This window comes from Pinus tabuliformis, chromosome 8 (assembly GCF_031772625.1).
Source record: "Pinus tabuliformis cultivar Carrire ecotype Pingquan chromosome 8, CPIR1, whole genome shotgun sequence".
Lineage (NCBI taxonomy): Eukaryota > Viridiplantae > Streptophyta > Pinopsida > Pinales > Pinaceae > Pinus > Pinus tabuliformis.
In genome coordinates, this window is record NC_142294.1 from 1762180802 (window position 1) to 1762194429 (window position 13628).

A 13628-nucleotide genomic window follows, 5' to 3' on the forward strand; every position below is an offset into this window, starting at 1 on the left:
TAATTCTATGCTATTGTAATCTAATGAAAACAGCACATCTAATCTATGCTAACCCGGGGTGTATTTCTTCTATTATGCGATCTAAAGAGATTTCAAACAATAACTGGTAATAAATATCATTCAGCTATCATAAGAATGGAAACCAATTAAGATGAACCACTTTGCATAAAAAGTTAGGCAAAACAGTTGTGAACAACATATCGCATAATAAGTTATTCATATATCAAACATAAATAAATGACTCCACCATACAAAAGTGCCAAATGGTAACTCACACATTCATGCAATAACATATAAACAACTAAAAACTGTATATCACTTTAAGAATATAAGCAGAAATGGCCAAGAGATAAAAGTACCATTTATGACTGGTCCTACTCATAAGCTTCAAGTAATAATGATTTATCTCTCCTTGTTCTGATATCTACTAAGAGTACAGAAGTGCAACATCAGTAGCAGACATCAAATGCAAAAATTAATAAACCTTGATCCATTCATTCATCAAAACCTCCTATGAGGGTGCAGAAGTGCATGTTCTGAGGACAAGTTTTTGACAAATTTCTGGACCCTTCTCCAAATGCATGAGAAGGGTTAAAATACTACTTCCTAATTCTAATAATAGTTAATTTACAAAATTTAGGATGTAGTTTTCAAATGACCGTCCTTTTTCTAATCTAATTTTAAAGAAAAAACAACATTCTAAATAAAATTACTTCTGAATCTGATCCTTAAAGCTGCATGCATTCATCATGGGTTTGAGGAGAGTCGGTTGGCTGACTTCTGCTTTGAGCTGGGCTGAGAAAACAGAATCTATGAGAGTTGTCACTACTTTCTCGGCCGCATTTATGATACATTTCACAGTCATCTGCTGATTATGCGGCTTCACTAAGTATGCCCAGTAACACTCCCAATTTAACATGTCTAGTGCTTGGAACGCTTTTTCCTTTTCCTGTGCCTTCAGCTTCCATTCTGCTTGTTCTGCCTCCCTGATTTGATCGTCCCACTCGTTGAAGAGCAACGCTGAGCCCACTTCTTGTGCTACCTGTGTATTGCTCACAGGGGTTTTTGGGGCCTGTCCTTCAAGATTGATCAGTTCGTTGAAGGTTTCCCATTATTTGTCTAATTCTGTTGTGACGGGTGGTGCTTCAACGATGAGAGGGGGAACATCTCTTGACGGGGAGGTGATAGCTTGCTGCTGTGGAAATTCCATTGATTGAGCAGTGTCCTTAGCTGACTCTTCGCCTTTATCTTGGTCGTTTACGGATTTCTTAGAATGCTCAGGCATCTCTTGTCCACTCTTAGATTTAGATCCAGCAGCGCTTGAATTCTCACTAAGGCTAATGCTTGGAGTAGGTTCTCTGGCAGGTAGTTGCAGCTTTTCTAGAGGAACAGTGGCTAGTCTTCTTTCCCTGTATACCATGAATTTTTGGAGGTCATCTGGAGACAATCGCGATTGAGCTTCCCGCAAAATTTCTTGGAGTGAGCTTTTATTCTGAAATAAATCATCAAATAAATCCTTCTTTCCAACGAATATCTTTATCTTGACGTTCGTTGTGAAATCTTGGGCAACTTCATTTGGGTCAAATGGCCTTGCCGAGAATTTAAATAATTGTAGACACGTCATATTCTCCACTTCGGTGAACGCATGACCCACATCGAACAATGAAAAGGCCCCACAAGCTACAGGAAACTGGGGCCATATGGCCTTCTTTTTGTCTTTTAGGTCTTTGGTTAGGCCGCCTTCTGAACGGGTTTGATATGCAATTTCTCGAGCCAAGACACATAACAAATAGAATCCATAACATATGGGGATACGTAAAAAGGAGAATAGATCCTTTGAGACATGGATCTCTTAGACCGGTATTTGATAATAGCTGTGAACAGGTTATCAGAAAAGATCTTGGCCCAATCTATAATAACGGCATTTGTGGCAGCATCAATCAATGGTAACCATTCAGACGAAAACTTATTGATATCTGGCATCCCAAATAATCTACAAAGCATGGCCGCAGCAAAACAATACGGAGAGGTGAGGGAACCAGTGCTGTACATACCATTTTTATCCTTTTTGAGCGGTTCATCTTTTCTGGACCAATCTTTAGTGGTCTCTGATAGGTTCGAGTTCTCTGCCACAAATTTTTTAATGAATTGTGCATTGTAAGTCGCCTCTGGTTCAGGAAGATGATACATGAGCTTTAAGTCTTGTGCAGCGAATGACCCGATGAGCCCATGTCCTTGAATCTTGAACTGTCTGTCGTTCATTTCTGCATTGTCAAGTATCCACTTGATCATATCCTTATATGGGAGAATTTTAGGCCTTGTTGCTATCCGATGAAGGAATGAGCACGCCAGTTCTTCTAAGGATGCTTCGGAAGAGCCCTGTGAATCTGCAACAACGGTAACCTTCATTATTCTGGGGTTTTCTTCTTCAAGCAGTTTGTACATGCTTTCCCACGTTGATATCCCCACGTCTCTGTTACAAGCTGTGTCTGTATATAAAGGTGCCATCTCCTTCACCTCAGAGCCCTGAGCCTTACTTTTCTTTCCCATTTCTTCCTGCGTATGGCTTTGTATCGCCTTTCGTTCTTCGTTCTTGCAGCTCACAAATGGAAATGATTGATCAAGAAAGGTGATGGGAGAGTCTTAAATGCAGCAGATATATCAAATATGCCACCTTACGTGAAGTAATTCTTTGCAAAAGCACGCGTCTACATTTAATACATGACAACTAATTCCTTTATTATCATTAAAAGCGCATGATCTTAAGTCAGATTATGGTAAGTGTATTTTCTTGAATAACGCGCCCGAAAGTTTCGTGATGGGGTGATTTTGCGATTTGGTTCGCAATCATCGCAAATCGCGACATCGCATTATCGCACCATCACGCTCTCGCATTATCGCACCATCGCGTTATCGCAATATCGCACACATCGCAGATCGCAAAAGTTTTATGCTTGCCATATTTTTGTTAGCCCATTCCTACGATATGCGATCTTGCAATCGGGGTTATCGCAAATCAGAAAATCTTGAAGGCTTTCCCATTGGCATTACTTTATTGCGATGCGATATATCGCTTAGTATGAGAATCTTGCACATACCAGGATTATACCCAAATGGACGAGTTTTTCTATCATTTTATGATGCGACTTTTTAAAGATTTTTCTTATCATAAACTTAGGTTTTAAAGTATTAGAAAGATCTTCCTAAGCTTACGATGGTAACCTTATTTCGAATAAAGGAAACTCTAGCTTTTCCTAAAGTTTTAACTAAGGGTCCCCATTCATTTAGTATTTCGGACAACACTTAAATGAAAAAAGGGGGGGGTTGTTGTTGGCCACAATAGTTTCATATGGGATTCATTATGCCTTTGTCTGCCTTCATTTCCTAAATACTCAGTTATAAGGTTTGATAACAGAATTCTAATGTGCTTTGTTGCATTTGAATGAGTATAGTCATGTGTTTTTCTATTTCCCAATGTACTAAAACTGATATATATTTGAAGGATGTACTTATCATGCCTCTGTCTCTATAGTTGGTTAATATATGCACTGATGTATTTAGTTGGCTATATTTCTGATGCAGGAGCATCCAACTCAGAAATTTCATTATATTTTAGTTGACTTAGGGGGTCTTGTGTTTTCAAGGAGGTTGGTTTCGTGAGCATTAAATTAATGTAATTTTAATTTTTTTAAGTAATTTTATGAGAGATATTAAGAATAGGATTTAATTAAGTATAGTGAGGCATATTTGTAAATGTTCTCGAATGTTGGAGAACATGAGAGAATTAGGATAGTTGAGAGATTGAGAGATTTGGGAATTAATTGTAAATCTTAGATTAGGAATTGGTTTCATGGTTTGTGGAACTAGAGAGGATCCTTAGGGATTAGTTGAGTCAAAAGTGGACTTAGAGGATATTCAGGATTTAGTTCAAAAGATTAAGGATCTGAACCGAAATGGGTTACAGAACCTTTAGTATAAATGTAAGCCTAAAAGGCATAGAGTGAGTTAGTTAGAAAGTGAGTTACTGAGTTAGGGTGAGAATGAAAGTTCAAAGATTAGATAGGGTTTGATTGTAAGCCTATGGGCGGGAAAGGAAAAAGGCCACTGATTAGAAAATCATGCTAGAGAGAGAGATTCATTATGTAAATAAATGTTTATAAACATAGAGAATTCGATTCCTGATTTGTGTGGTGTATTGATTAATGGAATTATAAATTGTGTGTGAATTAGAGTAAATCTGCATAGTATATGTATGTAGGTGGAATTAAAGTAGAACATAGAGGTGGAGAATGAAGGATAGTGGTCTAATTGTTTGAATCCGATTGAAGGATCAAAGTTGAAGTTTAGATGTGATAGCGTTTAAATAATATGCAGAACAAAGTTCAGGAAGGAGTCAAGCGGAAGAACAATCAAAGATTGAAATCAGTGAAAGGAATAAGAAATCCTTGCTTCAACCTGGTTCTGTGGTTGAAGTCTTTGATGCAATGTATGGATTGGTCGAGCCCAGAGAAAATTCATTGAACAATCAATTCGCACACGGAAGATCAATGACGTAGAAAGAATTAAACAGCAAAGAACGAGAACCATCGGATTGGCCAGATCCATGGATGATATTGACAGAAGATGAATGGCGGAGATTAAAACCACGTGTTAGCATAAGAATGGAGCGGTCTTCGCAAGTGGTTAGCAGTATCTCACGTTCCCTAAAAGCTATAAATGGTATTCTACAATTTCACATGATTAACTTGAGGGGTTGACACATAGCATGAGAAAACCACTTTTCTCATGCACTCTCAATCTAATATCAGTCATGCATGTAATCACACGATATGGCGCGATCACCGTTGGATTGAGGTAGGAGAAATAAACAATGGAGATTTTCCAAGCTAGTTGGCGTGAGTTATTGCGCGATAACCGTTGGATTGAGGAAGGAGATCGATGATGGAGATTTAATGCGCTAAAGAGAGCATCGATATATGTGTAAAGGTTGTGGAATGGAGGAAAGGTAAGGTTTAAGTGTGGTTTATGAAATATTTCTATTGTATGGGAATTATAATAGAAATAAGCGGGAATAATTTATTATGGTTTAGGTTGAGTTTTAACCAAAGTGAAAAATCCATGGTATGGTTAATATGCACGGGTAATAAGAATTAACCAAAGATTGTGAAGGATTTATAAGGTTCCACTCAAAGGTTTATAAAGGTCTAGACTTTGGATAACTAAATAAAACATTTTCGCATAGATTTTATTGAAGCAACATTAAACCTTGGTTTAAGAAGGTTTTACTAAGAAGAAATATTAAAATTCTTGGGACATAGTGTGACATGTAGTTTTATTTGCATAATGTGGGTAGATGCGGCTTTTGCTGTGTCATTTTTGGTATCAGAGCTGAACAAGGAAATTTTGCGTGAAAAATTCTTTGAGAAACTTAGAACAAAGTTATGTTTTGAAGGTATGTATACAAGCAAGAGGAGATCAAATTTTAAATCTGACAAACAGTAGGCACATAGAGATAAAGTGTAGCAGAATTTGTAGATGCAAAGAAACATAGAACAATCCATTCAAAGTGCAGGTGCATGGGAGAACAAGATCATGCAGAGATCTTGAAGGTGAGATGATATGTTTTTTTTTTTTAATTTGGTTTGAAGATTGTGGTTTCAGAATTTAGGTTGTAGACAAAAGAAGTTATCTCAGCAAAAGAAAAGAAGCAGTAATGAAGAAAGCTAGTAAGAATTTCTGAGTGAAAGAAGAGGTGGTCAGGACCTAGTATTTCATTTGTGATTTCAATACAATAGGACAATTGTGTTCTTAAAAGGTGTAGATGAGTTGAAGCCTAGAAGGATTAAAAAGAAGTTCTCAAAGAGGTTCAAGAGAATACAGAATCAAGTACTTGCCAAAAGACCGAGTACAGAGGAAAGCTTGGTGAGATAAGTGACAGCAGGGAGGACTTGTTGTTGTAGAGGCTTTAATACAGTTCATAGTAAGTGAGTGAGGAACTCATGAAGATAGAGGAGAAAATGACTACTGATATTCATAACAGAGATAACAGAGGTTCTGAGGAAGACCACAGTAGAAGAAACGTGAAGAAATAGGATGCCAAGGCAAATGGCTTACAGAGACAATTAAGTGAAGAAGAATATGAGAGGGAGAAGGCTGATATTGTAGTTCATCTTGAGATATTGATGAAGATGTTGTAGATGAAAAAGGATGACCAGAAGCATGGTTATTTCATAAGGAAGAAAGTAAAGTGGTAGAGGCTACAAGAGAAGATAAATCAGTGGGTGCATATGTAGATAGCAGGAGAGTTGCGAAAGCTTGAACAGGTAATGAATGTTCAATTGAAGTCTAAAGAACTTAGAGAAGCTGAGTTCATAATGGAAGTTTCCATTTGTGAATCAGAACAAGGTGAAGTTCTGGGTGAAGATGAAGACTGGAGATATGTGAAAGATCTTATGAACCATTGTGCAAATTGAAGACAACAAGAAGTTTACTTTGTTGAGGAAGGAATTATTGATTATTTTTTGAACTGTTGGACAAATTCAGATCAGTGGGAGGATATGAAACCTTGTATATTTGAATCTAATAAATTTGATGTGATTATAGGTTTTGCAGAAGATAAGCAGTCTTTTTTAAGCTGTCAAAAGTATGGAAGAGTATCTTTCAGAAGATAAATACTCTAAAGTAAAGAATGATGGATAATATCTCTTGAATGAGAAAAGATGTGAATTATTGTCGCAGAAAGAATCTAGTAATACATTGATGTTTGATGATGTTACAACACAAGAACAATTTCTTGTGAAAGAAGGAGATGAAATTCAGTCTGAAGAGCTAATATGTGAAGCAACAGCTAAGACTATTGAACCTTGTAATTTTCAAACTAATAAATTATGTATAAATGCAAGAATTATAAGTGATGATGAAGTACTTATGAAGTGTCAAAGAGAAATTGAATTGTTGGAATATTTGCTGGAAAACTCAGAGTATGATAGTGTGATTGCGGAGGAAGTAGTTCACTACATTGGACAAGAGTAGAAAGACATCATCAAAGAAGATAATGTGGAAGAGAGACTTGCTGATAGTTTTGAGAGTTCTTTGGAGAAGTCTTTAGAGAGGTGGAATTAACATATTGATGTGTATATAGAGAAGGAAAAATCATAGCAACATACTAAGATGTTGCCAGAGAAAGAGAAGGTAATGAGGCCTTATATTTTTTATTCTGATAATTGTTTCATGATTACATGATTCGATGAAAATGAGATAGACCTGTTTCAAGTTGAAGAGTCAGTTTTAGAACTAAAGAAGACTGGAAGTTGCCAGGTCGGACATGCTGATCAGGAAAAAGAAAATCATGAAGATAACGTGCTTGAAGAAATTAAATTGACTTTCAGAATTAGTCAAGGAAGTGAAGGACAATCACTGAGGGTTGTCAAGGAAGAGGAAGGAAAATATGATGGAATTGATGAACAACATAGTGATGTATTTGAGAGGAATCAAGTGCAAGGAGAATTGGAAGACAATTTATTTTTTGAAAGTAAATTTACAGATATTGAACAGAGGTTGTTTGGAAAGTCACAAGAGGGTAAGGATGAAAGGGCGATAGTAAGAATCCGACAAATTCAAAGAGAAGATAATGAACAACAATTTGAAGATGATTGGATAGAGTACAGCAACAAATGGTAGAGTATGTACCAGCCCAAGGATGTGCTAGAGATTGAATAATTATGGCAACTAATGATGAAGCAGTCCAGATGGATGATATTGACAGCAACAGGAAGAATGATCAATCAGAATTTGAACCTGATTGACAAAGAGAGGAAGATGAAACGGAAGACAACAAGCATACAACAGTAACAAAGGAACAAAGCATTCAGACAACTACAAACTAAATTTTGGGACCCTGAAGGTCTTCTATCAACATATGAGAACACATGATCTAGAGATCATGAATGTTTTCAACCTTGGGAATCTGATGCAAGAGAATCTAGCTCAGAAATTTCATTTTATTTTAGTTGACTTAGGGGGTCTTGTGTTTTCAGGGAAGTTGATTTCCTGAGCATTCTATTAATGTAATTTTAATGTTTTAAAGTAATTTTATGAGAGATATTAAGAATAGGATTTAATTAAGCAGAGTGAGGCGTATTTGTAAATGTTCTCGAATGTTGGAGAACATGAGAGAATTAGGATAGTTGAGAGATTGAGAGATTTGGGAATTAATTTTAAATCTTAGATTAGGAATTGGTTTCATGGTTTGTGGAACTAGAGAGGATCCTTAGGGATTAGTTGAGTCAAAAGTGGACTTAGAGGATATTTAGGATTTAGTTCAAAAGATTAAGGATCTGAACCGAAATGGGTTACAGAACCTTTAGTATAAATGTAAGCCTAAAAGGCATAGAGTGAGTTAGTTAGAAAGTGAGTTACTGAGTTAGGGTGAGAATGAAAGTTCAAAGATTAGATAGGGTTTGATCGTAAGCCTATGGGCAGGAAACAAAAAAGGTCACTGATTAGAAAATCATGCCAGAGAGAGATTCATTATGTAAATAAATGTTTATAAAGATAGAGAATTCGATTCCTGATTTGTTTGGTGTGTATTGATTAATGGAATTATAAATTGTGTGTGAATTAGAGTAAATCTGCATAGTATATGTATGTAGGTGGAATTAAAGCAAAACACAGAGGTGGAGAATGAAGGATAGTGGTCTGATTGTTTGAATCTGATTGAAGGATCAAAGTTGAAGTTCAGATGTGATAGCGTTTAAATAATATGCAAAACAAAGTTCAGGAAGGAGTCAAGCAGAAGAACAATCAAGGATCGAAATCAGTGAAAGGAATAATAAAACCTTGCTTCAAGCTAGTTCTGTGGTTGAAGTCTTCGATGCAATGTATGGATTCGTCAAGCCCGGAGCAAAGTCATTGAACATTCAAGTCGTAAACAGAAGATCAACGAAGTAGAAAGAATTAAATAGCAAATAACGGGAACCATCAGATTGGACCGATCAACGGATGATATTGACGGAAGGTGAATGGCGCAGATTAAAACCACATTTTAGCAGAGGAATGGAGTGTTCTTCGCATGTGGTCATCGGTATCTAGCGTGCCCTAAAAGTTGTAAATGGTATTCTACAATTTCACATGATTAACCTGAGGGGTTGACACGTAGCATGAGAAAACCACTTTTCTCGTGCACTCTCGATCTAATATTGGTCGTGCATGTAATTGCACAATATGGCGTGATCACCATTGGATTGAGGTAGGAGAAATAAACGGTGGAGATTGGCTAGGCTAGTTGGCGCGAGTTATTGTGTGATAACCATCGGATTGAGGAATGAGATTGACGGTGGAGATTTAATGTGCTAAAGAGAGCATCGATATATGTGAAAGGGTTGTGGGATGGAGGAAAGGTAAGGTTTAAGTGTGCTTTATGAAATATTTCTATTGTATGGGAATTATAATAGAAATAAGCGGGACTAATGTATTATGGTTTAAGCTGAGTTTTAACCAAAGTCCAAAATCCATGGTATGGTTAATATGCACTGGTAATAAGAATTAACCAAAGATTATGAAGGATTTATAAGATTTTGCTCAAAGGTTTATAAAGGTCCAAACTTTGGATAGTTAAATAAAACGTTTCCACATAGAGTTTATTGAAGTAGCATTAAACCTTGGTTTAAGAAGGTTTTACTAAGCAGGAATATTAAAATTCCTAGGACATAGTGTGACATGTAGTTTTATTTTCATAATGTGGGTAGATGTGGCTTTTTCTTCGTCAATTTTTTGTCTCATACCCTAATGTCCTTTCCTCAGATCTTCCAACAATTTTTCATCATATTTTAAATGTCTTTATCAGATCTCGTCTATGTAAAACCATTAAGCTTCGATATTATCTATCTTTATATTTTGGTGAGGGAGCCCCCTCAAGTTAAAAAGGATCAGTTTCTAGCCTAAAGAGGCTTGTGGTTACCTCTGTGACCATTTACTCAGCCTAAATGGATCTACAGAGCGCTAATGGGTGGCACATTCATCAGGATGTATGGCGAAGAGAAGCCTCTCCATGTTCTACCAAGGTATGCCACAAACAGGTTGTTCATGCAAGACATCTCATACTAGATCGCCACAGGGTTATCAATAGGTCTTCATAGGAGGAATAAAGCACCATGACTCGCTCTTCCTTTGCGGATTGGATTGTACGAGATCAAGAGTTTGAAGGATGTAGATGATGAAGTTAAGGAAATAGTGAAGTTTGAGTTAGGCACCATAAACTTGAATTCATATTATCCCCATGGTATTTGCAAGAACCACTATGCGAAGGTGTACTATCCATGGATCCACATGAAATTTCATTAGCACCAAGAAGACCCTTGGAGATACTATTACAATGACTACAAGCTCCACTAGCCGGTTAGTATAGCCACGACTTGGAAACATGCTCTGCAGGCAACACTAGCGCAGGAAGAAATAAGAACATTAGCAATAAGAAGAAAACTAACGTAGGAAAAGGGAAAGAGGAAGATTGGAGAGAACCCAGAGGCAAAAAAAAGGGTACATGATGAAAGAAGATACTATCTCTCAGAAATCAACTTTGGCAGTGGAGGTAATGATGGAGCAACGGCTAAAGAGAGAAGAGTGAATGAAGAAAGAAAAGAAAAGGTTAGAGGAAGCAGAATGGAAGTTGTAGGAAATAGAGAAGAAGTTGAAGGAAGAAAAGGAGATGAGAAGGAGAGAGAGGGAAGAGAAGAAGAAACAAGAGGAATAAGAAAGGAAAGGTGCAATGATAGAGAAAACAATGCCCATATAGGTTGCGGAGTCAGAACAACCAACAACTGAAGAAGACGGTGAACATATGCAGGATAGGGAGCTTGCTCAAAAAATTGAGAAATTTATTAAGTGACGGACATGGTGTTAGGGAAGGAGCCACAAGATCAAGATAGTGACCTCATGCTGAGAGCACCTGAGGTCACCTCTCATTCTCCACCACCTCTAGTGTCAGAACTAGTCCCAAGCGAGCAAGGAGAGCTTATTCTCCTTGAGGATGATCCAATGATCGATGTGTAAAATCTATCATTTGATGAGCTGCAGAAGAATATTGTATAGGTGCATAGAAACAATTTTCTAGATGATCACGTGTCACCTACATTCATGAAGGAAAGGGTGACAGTGTTACATGTCATAAAGCATCCAGTTTCCATGTCCAATGCCACTTTGGCTTATGTAGGAGCCATGAGCTCAAATGTTAAGTTCCTATTAGCCGAGAATGAACAAATGGTGAAGAACTTGTAGGCCGTAAAGAAAGAGGCAGAACAATCCAGAGAGCAGAGCGTAGGTTTCGCAATGGAAGAGATGAGGAAAGTGATACTTGCTAAGGTATCAACACTTGAGACTACCATATGGAAGCTCTATGACGGATTCCTCACTGTGCATAAGGTTGTTGTCCATGTGCAGGGCTTACAGTAGAGGAGCCAAAAGTTGGTTCAAACTCTCAGGGACATACATGCTTCCATCACCCATGTGCAAGAGAGGAAAATCTGGTACAAAGGGGCCCCACTTTACTTACCAAAGAGGATGAAGTTGGAAGCAAAGCTAGACAAAGAAATGGTTTCGATGTTGATCCAGAACTATGAGCAGCTCACCTCATTCGTCAGTAGCATAGAACCTTCATATGCACGGTTGTATAAGAGTTTGGATGTCATCGTGAGAATGCATAGGATCCCATCAATCATTTCCCTCATCGAAGCTAAGCCCAAGGACCAAGTCTGGCTAGAGATCGACAGGTACATTGAGAAGCTAAGGTAAGAGGATACTAGCGATGACTTGGAACTGAGTGAACAAAACATGTAGAAGTACATTAGTGGTCCTATCATGGTCAATACAATGTTGTACATGCTTCAACATGAAGTGGAAAAAGGTTCCAGGACCATATACCCATAAGCTATGGAGGAAAGGATCCGCTATCAGCAAGACACCAACAAGAAATTTGGGGACATCATCAAATAGTACCAAGCTTGACATCAATATGTGACCGAGAAGCATCAAGTGGAGGTTTCCAAGTTGGTCTCTCCCCAAAGTTCAAAATCATATTGTTTTGTCTTGTTAGGCTATCTCTAGCTTATTTTGTCTCACATGGGTACATGTGGAAAATGTATATTATTTGTAAATATGTTGTAAGTGAAGTTCCAAGTGTCACTAGTGGAATGTGAATAGACACTGTTACCACCTAAATCTGCCTTAGGCTGAAGGAAGGCAAAAATTAGGGTAACCACAAACCACGCTCAGTCTGGTAGCTAGCCCTATCAGAACAGGAGAGGGCTCTCTCCGAGTCACGCTTAGTGAATAGGTAAGAAAAAAACGGTCTGAGATGGCTTACAATGAAATATTGATTTTAGGCTAGTAAGTGAATAGGGATACAAGAAACCATTTTCATGAATGATCAAGCTTTTGGGATGGTATGGGACCAACGGTCAGTAAGGAACAGAGAATTTAATACAAAGGCACAGATTATTCCCTGAGGCAAGGCAGGCAGAAAATGTAGCAATTTAGTTTGAGGTAATGCGGAATGAATAGATTGCTAAAGAAAGTGAAAAGGACATAGTTACATGAATCCTTTTCAACAGAAGAAAAACACTGAACATGAAATTTTCCCATAGGCAGAGCAATAAAATTGAATTCTACCTAATCTCACTCAGAAAATTTCACTGGAAATGAACATGAATTGAATTATGAAACATAACGAAATACATATGAAAACATAAGAGACAAATTTTCTACACTCACAACCACAAGAATCTCATGAAACAGAGCCGCTGCCTTTCATTAATTCTCTGTCAAAAATATATAGTGAAGAAACAGAGTTTCTTTCCCACAGTCTCCTAGAAGTTACAAGCCAACCAACCCTTTGCAAATAGCTTGCATACAATATATAGAATGTGCCATGAAGAGATAAAGCACCCAAGGGTTGGGGAGTTACTCGAATCATTACAAAATGGAGATGAAGAGCCAACCATCAGCTACAGGTGCAGCGTTACAAACATGACAAATGGCTTGGGTGACCATTTGCCTTCCTTCGCCACTTGGATAGAAGCCAATCTGGAGAAAAAATACTTTAAATGCCACCTTTGGTGCCAAAAAACCAAAGTGTAGATGAGTGGGCCCACTTGGAGAAGTCGCGAATCGTAAATTCGCGAAACGGAAGCAAATTTGGCAATTTTTCCTCCGTGCGTCGCACCATTTTCTTTGTGCGTCGTGCTACTTTGGGGCCTATTTTGGGGCACTTGCAGGTGTCCAAAATGTGCCCAAGTGGGCATTTTGGAAAGCCTATCCTGTCTACTTTCTAACCCAACCGGAATTTCTGAATTTCGTGCTCATTTTCCCTTCCAAATCTTCATTCTCCCAAGACTTCTTCCTGTGTGTCAAAAAAGGGGAAGAGAGGCCATTTTTTGGGTGTTTGTGACCTCCTGGAGACTTAGATATTTTCCAAATTTATTTTCCGGGCACCAGTAGTCGTGATGTTCCATGCTGAATCCAAAAATGCAAAACCATTCCCCATTTGGAGCTCTAGATTTTTAGCGACAGGGAGAAAAACCCTGTATTTTGCCCAAAAATTTGTCATGTGACCCAAAATGCCCAAAAAATGCTCC